Raw genomic sequence first — 8615 nt, 5'->3', positions numbered from 1 at the left:
ATACACCATTTCAGCTGCCGAGACGTCGAGGGCGTCTTTAGGAGTGGTCCTTAGACCCAGGAGGACCCAGGGAAGTGAGTAAACCAGTTGCAATCCTTGCAGCAGGACATCAAAGCAGCTTTGAGGGGTGCGATGAATGCGTTCAACCATTTCATTGGCAGCAGGGTTGTAGGCCGTTGTCTGATGTAGGGAGATGCCCAGGAGATTCGCTAATGACGTCCACAACTGAGCGGTGAAAGTGGTTCCCCTATCAGAAGTAATATGCTCAGGGATACCGAATCTTGAAATCCATTCAGAGAGGTAAGGCCAGATGTACATGAGGCGGACGTTGCAGTTTCCATGGGAATGGCTTCAGGCCAACGAGTGGAACGGTCGATGACGGTATACAGGTAAGGATGTCCTTGTGATGTAGGTAGGGGGCCTACAACGTCGGCGTGAATGTGTGCGAAACGACGCTGAGGTTGAGAAAAGGTTGCCCACTCCTGAATCCGGTGTCTCGATGTACTTTGGAAGTTTGGCAAGAAGTACAGTCGCGGACCCAATCCTTAGCATCCTTAGAAATGCCGTGCCAAATGAACTTTGCCTTCAGCAGCTGTGCAGTAGAACGGCAAGAGGGGATGTGAAAGGTCTCGTGAATGAAATCAAACACCTCTTGGCGCATGGGAGCAGGAATCCAAGGTCGCGGGTCTACCAGTAATGACGTCACAGAGTAGGGTGGTGTTGGAGGTCTTCGAGGGGGAAATCTTCCCAACGGAGGGACGTGCAGGATGTCCTACAAGCTTGATACTCTGGATCCTGTCGTTGGGCTTTGGCCAGGGCGTTGTAATCCAATTCCCAGTTGAACGGCAGCCAACGTGTTTCTTGACAGGGCATCGGCAACGGGATTCATTTTCCCAGGGACGTATTGAAGGGTGCAACCACGGCGGAGAGGTGTCAGCGTTGACGGGCGGACCAGGCGTCAGACTGTCGAGTGAAGGCGTGCACCAGAGGCAATTGGTCTGTGCGAATGACGAAGGGCGTACCTTCTAATAAATGGCGAAAGTGATGGACAGTCTAGTGCACCGCCAGCAATTTTCAATCGAAGGTAGAATAACCAGATTCTGCCTTGAACAGTTTTCTGCTGAAGAAGGCCTATGGGAGGAGCGAGCCGTTGACCACCTGCTTGAGTACTGCACCAATAGCGACGTCGCTGGCGTCGGTGGAGAGAAGGAAAGGGGCGTGTGGGATAGGAGAAGGGAGAGCTGCAGCAGTTGATACGGCCTTCTTTGCATTGCAGAAGGCTGCTTCTTGAAAGGGACCCCACTTCAGGTCCTTTGGCTTGCCCTTGAGGGAGGCGTAGAGGGGAGCAAGAGTGGCGGCAATGGCTGGCAAAAAATGGTGATAATAGTTGATCATGCCCAGGAATTCCTCCAGAGCTTTGACGGTTAAGGGCGTGGGGAAATTCTGAACGGCTGCGACCTTTTCAGGGAGGGGACGGACTTCTTCAGGAGTGATACGGTGCCTTAAGAACGACACTTCGTTGGCGCCAAAGGTACACTTGTCGTACCGGACTACAAGGCCGTTTTGTTGCAGGCGGTAGAGCACGATGCGCAGGTGACGGAGGTGTTCTTCTTTGAGGAGGAGAACACAAGTATGTCGTCCACATAACATACACAGAAAGGGAGGTCCCCTAAGATGCCATCCATGAGACATTGAAATGTTGCCCCCGCATTATGAAGGCCAAAACAGGAGTAATTTTAGGTGTATGTACCAAACGGAGTGGTGATGGCGGTCTTGGGGAAGTCTTCTGGGTTCATAGGCACCTGATAATACCCCTTCAGGAGGTCGAGCGTAGAGAAAACCTTCGCTTTGTGCAGGTAGGAGGTCACATCGGCAATGTTTGGGAGGGGTTATTAATCCGGTTCTGTTTGCATGTTCAGGTGCCTGTAATCCCCGCACGGACGGAGGGAGCCATCTTTCTTCAGAACGATGTGTAAGGGTGACGATCATCGGCTTGAGGCCTTTTGGCAAAGGCCCATTTTTTCCATTTTGGCAAATGTCTGTTTGGTGGCTGCCAATCGTTCCGTTGCCAGACGTCTGAATTTTTCGAAGACTGGGGGTTCCGTCGTTTTGATATGGTGATAAATACCGTGTTTGGCAGGAACCGATAGCGTTTGGCAAAGTTCTGGACGGAAAACTTCCGGGTACGAAGTGAGGAGGTGGGCGTAGGCATCCGTGGGTGCGCTAATGTGGAGAGCGAAGTTAGAGGGGGGCGGGTTGAAGAGGTGTCGACAAGTACAAGTCTGCGTTGACCAATCGTCGGTGGCCGACATCGACCAGAAGGTGGAAATGAGAGAGGAAATGCGCACCGAGGATTGGCATTGTGACGTCAGCAACGAGAAACTTCCAATTGAATGTACCATTTCCGAACGATAATGTGAGGTTCTCGTAACCCTAGGTGGGTATCGCAGATCCGTTGGCAGCTACCGCTACCCAGCTGACGTCGGCAGATGTAGACAGACTACGTCGTGCCTTGAAGAGTTTCCTTGGCAAAAGAGAACGACTAGCACCCGTGTCTACCAAAAATCGCACGCCCGTTCCCGCATCCTGTGAAAAGAGAAGAATAGAAACATGGGAGACCACCGCCACAAGCGATGGCCTACTTACACGTTTTTTTGGCCACTGACAATCCTTTGCACATTTCTTCGCGGTTGCCCCGAATCTGAAGTGGTAGTAGCAAAACTGCGGCGGATGGGAGGTAGTAAGTGGCTGTAGAAGTCGTTCATTGGGGCGCGAGCGATTGGTGGGTGGTGGGCGGGTCTGTCGCCGCTTCGGCACGTCACCGGGTAGGCGTGTATGTCATATGGCATTCATGTCAGCTTCGGTTGACGTTGAATAGGCCTCCTCGTCGTCAGGGGTGGAGGCGTTGATGGAGGTCTTGAAGTGGCTGTCCATGAGGGCGTTGGCTTTGGTCATCAAGTCCCTTATTGGTAAACTATCGACATCGGGTATGGCAGCGCGTAGAGGTTTGGGTAAACGGCGTATCCAAAGGGCACGAAGTAGGTTCACCTCAGGAGGAGAGCCGTCTGCGTCAGGTTGATGGCGAGCGATACTGGTCATTTCCCTGAGGGCAAGCGAAGCCCTTTGGTCCCCCAACGGTTGTTGCGAGAGCTGAAAAAGCTTTGCTATACGGGCGGCTGGCGACGGCGAGTACTGCTGCAGAAAGTATGTTTTGAGGGCGTCATACGCTATTAGGGTGTCTCCTTGTTCACAAAGCCAGTCGGATATTTCTAGGAAGGTGTCCTTGGGTATCGCCGCAAGAACATAATCCGCTTTGGTGGTTGAGCGAGTCACGCCCCTGATACGAAAGTGGACTTCTGCGCGCTGAAACCAAGCAAACGCCTCTCCACTGGCAAACGGTGAAAGTTTCAATGGGGCGGCCGCAGCGCCAACTGCTGTAGTAGAGTCCGTCTCCGTCATAGTACCAACGATGGAAGTGCGAGGGAGGTGGAGGTGGAAGGCAGTGGGAGCGAGACGACTTCCGGGGTCACCAATGTGACGGGGCCGAGTGAGGGTTGTGAACTCAAAGGCAGGATGCAATCAACTGAGTTATATTGTTATAGAACACTCTCCTTTATATGTATACAAAACCTCAAGGCAACAGGACATAACAAGTTAACAAGACAGACAATGTTACAGAGGTAACAGCAGACATGAATTTTCATGTTCGGTTAGTGCGAGGGAAGAGCGAAGATACAAGCATAATATATGCAAAAGGAATTATGTACAATTGCGTGACACAAGGTTGGTACAATAAAAACCGCATCCATGCATTTATGATCAAGGCAGAAATACCTTTATGGAAGGCAAACTTTTTGAATCCCTTTTACTATTAATATAATCTTCTCTTTCTTTCTATCTTTCTTTCTACGTTTAACGGTCGGGAAACCAAAAAAAAATTGATAACGAAAAAAAAAAAAACAACAACGCACAAAAGGATGAAGAGTCTCAAAAACCCATCTGAAATTTTGTTCCAAATGACCATGAAAATCGAGGAAACGGAAATTACCTTCTTCAGAGAAAGTTTATGGAAGAACGACACCAGGTAAGCCCAGAAAGGACTGGAAAAAAATTATCACCATCCTTCTTTAGCTTCTTTCTCTCAGTTATCCGGACTATTTAGATATTCATGGTGAAATAAAAGTAAAGAAGATGCAATGGTTTGAATACATACGAAGCCTCGAGGCTTTGCACAAACACACACACACAGACACACACACACACACACACACACACACATATATATATATATATATATATTATATATATATATATATATATATATATATATATATATATATGTATGTATATATATATATATATATATATATATATATATATATATATATATATATATATATATATTTATATATATATATATATATATATATATATATATATTATATATATATATATATATATATATACTGTATACATAAATATATATATATATATATATATATATAATATATATATATATATATATATATGCATTTATGTATACAGTATATATATATATATATATATATATATATATATATATATATATATATATATATATATATATATATATATATATATATATGTGTATATATATATATATATATATATATATATATATATATATATATATATATATATATATATATATATATATAGATAAATGTATATTTGTATATCTATCTACCTATCTATCTATCTATCTATCTATATATATATATTTATATACATATATATATATAATATATATATATATATATATATATATATATATATATATATATATATATATATATCTCACTCACTCACTAAATCCCGTTCGGAATTCTCCGGGTTTGGTCCTGCATCTGGTATCGCCATTCTCACCAGAGACTCCTATCCAATGCCATCTGTGCCAGCTGCTGAAATGTCTCGCCTCCTTTTGCTTTCTTGAAAGTTTTCACCCATATATCTCTTGGTCGTCCCCTCGGTCTATTTCCGTCCACTTGACCATGAAGCACTATCTTTGGCCATATGTCCTGTTCCATCCTCTGTACATGCCCAAATCATCTCCTCTGAATATCTTTCACTCTAATCAGAATTGTGTCCTCAACACCAGCCATTTCTCTCACTCTCTCGTTCGTAATTCTGTCCTCCCATCTTACTCCACAGATTCTTCTCAGACATTTTATTTCAACGGCTAATAACTTTTTCTCTTCTCTCTTCTTCAGTATCCAGCATTCAGCACCGTATATCACTGTGGGGATTACTATTGCTCTTAGTAGCCTAATTTTCAACTTAATGGATATATTTCTATTTTTCCAGATTCTTCTTAGCCTTCCAAATGCTTTCTGGCCTTTTGAGATTCGGTCTTGAATTGCTCTTTCCATCTTTCCATCTGCTGTGAAAAAATTTCCCAAATATTTAAACTCATTGACTTGTTCCACTTCTCCCTCTGATAGCTGTATTTCTAAGGCCTCTCTCTGGCGTCCAATTTTCATACTTTTGGTTTTCTCTCTATTTATCATTAATTCATACCTACTGCACTGCTCCTCCACCATTCTTAACACTCTCTGAAGTTCCTCATCAGTTTCTGCTAAAAGCACTATGTCATCTGCATACCTCATGTTAGATATTTTTGTCCCTCCTATATCTATGCCACCCTCATAATCTCCAAGTGCCATTCTCATAACCCATTCCAAGTATAGGTTGAAGAGGTGTGGTGATAGTGGGCAACCCTGTATAACCCCAACAGTGGTTATGAACTCTTCTGTCAAACACTTTCCTTTTCTTACTCTAGCCGATGTCCTTTCATACAATCTCCTGATGGTTTCCAGTATTTTTGGTTTTAATCCCCATTCCTTCCAAATCCTAATCATTCCTTCCCTCCATATGGAGTCAAACGCTTGCCTGAAGTCAATGAATACACAATACAGATCTTTTTCCTTCTCCCAGAATTTTTCTATGATTTGTGAGAAGGTGAATACATGATCGATTGTTCTTCTACCCGCCCTAAATCCTGCTTGACCCTCGTCAATTATTTCCTCTTCTTGCCTTGCTATTCTACTTTGTATGATTTTTGCTAAAACTTTATAAGCATGTGGTAATAGACTGATAGGCCTATAATTTTTGCATAAGGTGGTGTCCCCTTTCTTGTGTGTTGGAATTATAATGTTTTTAAGCCAATCATTTGGAGCTGCTTGTCCATCTACTATATCCCTGCATAAATCACACAACCATCTTTCTACCATTTCACCGCCAGCTTCAAGCAATTCCTTTGGTAGTCCATCTATTCCTGGTGCTTTCCCACTTGACATAGCTCTTAAAGCTTTTCCCACTTCTTTTATCAGGAGATCTGGCGTTTCCTGTATGTTCCATAGCTCTCCTCTTAGTTCTGGATAATCTTCTCCAGTTACTCGTCTTCCACTTCCTTTTAGTTGTTCCTCGTAGTGCGTTTTCCAGATCTTCTCAACATCAGCCGCTGCTGATACCTTGTTGACATCTGCATCTCTTACAGCCATTCCATTGTTTTTCCAACCCCTTGTTAATCTGTCTACTGCAGTGAATAGCTCTCTTGAATGGCCGTTTCTGAAACATTCCTCACATGTTTTACACAGGTCTTCTATTTTGTAATATGTAGATTATCTCTTTGAGCAAATACATTAAATGATTATCTTATATTTCCCTCTCTTGCTTCTCTTTATACTCGCTGGAAGAAATATCTATTTGGGAATGGATATACGAAACAAGGGAAGAAATACTTCCTTTAATTAGCCTAAAATCAAGATTGAGCTTTTCCAAAGTTTAAATGTCGATGCTAATATTTTCTTGAAATTCAGACGTTTATAGAAAAAAAAAGAAAAAAAAAATTGTTCGTTTAACATTTGTCATTTGTTTTTGTAACGAACAATAAAGTTTATTTTACTGCTAGCACATTTCAGTATATCAAGACATTCAATCAATGTGTGAACGGTAATGGATGAGTATTTCATTATGAATATTTGCAGTACGAGTTAGTTGGCTCAATATATCTCCTTATGTCGAAAAAATAAGAAAAAACATTAGTAAATAACATTGTCCCTTGAAAAACACACACTGTAGGCATGGGTCTTCTAACTCTTCTAGTGACTTGTGGAGGCCACCTGAACGTTTGGTGAACTAATCTCTCTTGGGGAGTGCGAAGAGCATGCCCAAACCATCTCCATCTACCCTTCATCATTATCTCATCCATATATGGCACTCGAGTAATCTCTCTTAAAGTTCATTTCTAATCCTGTCCCGCCATTTAACAATATATACAAACTTTGTCATATATATTTGTATAGTTGTATACATAAATATATGCATATACTTATATACATACGCAAAAATACATACCTAATATATTTTTTTCTTCCATTGTACCAACATTATTACCCATTCATACTTATTTCTTCTTTTGTTCAAATCGTATCGTAGTAATGCAATGTAGCCCCATTCTATAGTTTATATCTAGCTGTTCGTAGAGGTATTCTGCTTTAATCTAATATCTAATCATAATTTTGCCTATATCATTTTAGCATTTCACTTCATACAGAATTAGTGAAATTCTGCTCCACCGCCTTCAAATCATCACATCGACCCGAAAGAAACATAGACAAATGAAAACCATCGTCTGGTGTTTCCAGGAATTCTGGGAAATGAAAGCAGTGAGGCTGACTGAGATACTGTTCCATTATCACCTCACTTGCAACATCACGTCACACAGTAGATTTATCCTCTCCTGAATCATTTCGCTTTTCCGTTTAATCTCTGTTTTTTTTTTTTCTCTCTCTCCTTGGTGTGAATTTTATCTTCATCTGCATACTCACCTTTTCATCTAGAATTCGTAGTTTATACTAATATGGCTTCTAAGTAACAATCATTGGCAAAATAAGGAATTATTATTATTATTATTATTATCATTATTATTATTATTATTATTATTATTATTATTATTATTATTATTATTATTATTATTATTATTATTATTTAAGTTACGACCCTACTTGGAAAAACAGGATGTCATTAATCTAAAGGCTCTAAAAGGAAAAAAATAGCCCAGTGAGGAAATAAATCAAAGAAATAGATAAAGTATAAGTAAAGTTATGAACAATTAAAATTAAATTTTTCAAGAGCAGTGACAACAGCAAAATAGATCTTACATATATAAATTATAAAAAAAAAAAAATCTTTAAAAGACTAAGAGAAAGAGAAATAACATAGAATCGAATGCCCGAGTTTTCAATGAAGCAAGAGAACTCATTAAATTTTCATTATATATTTTATTACATCTACACTTAAAGGTGCAAGTTCATTAATCGAAAACATTATCCTGTCAAATATCTGGCATTATGAGATTTAAACTTTATTATGAAACATAAAATTCTAATGTTATCATTAAAAGTGTTTCTAATAACATTTCAAAAAAAAACTCTAACAATTAGGGTCTTTAGTTCTTTCCTGTTATGCTTCTCAAGCAAATAAATTTTGTTCTTATTCTTCGTTCGTCCCATTTTTCATAGTGTGTAGTTTTTAAATTCTATTTCAACAAGCTGTATTTGTAAAGGCTTGGTCTA

The sequence above is a fragment of the Palaemon carinicauda genome, unplaced genomic scaffold (assembly GCF_036898095.1).
Source record: "Palaemon carinicauda isolate YSFRI2023 unplaced genomic scaffold, ASM3689809v2 scaffold770, whole genome shotgun sequence".
Classification (NCBI taxonomy): domain Eukaryota; kingdom Metazoa; phylum Arthropoda; class Malacostraca; order Decapoda; family Palaemonidae; genus Palaemon; species Palaemon carinicauda.
Note: the sequence above shows the minus strand (reverse complement) of the source record.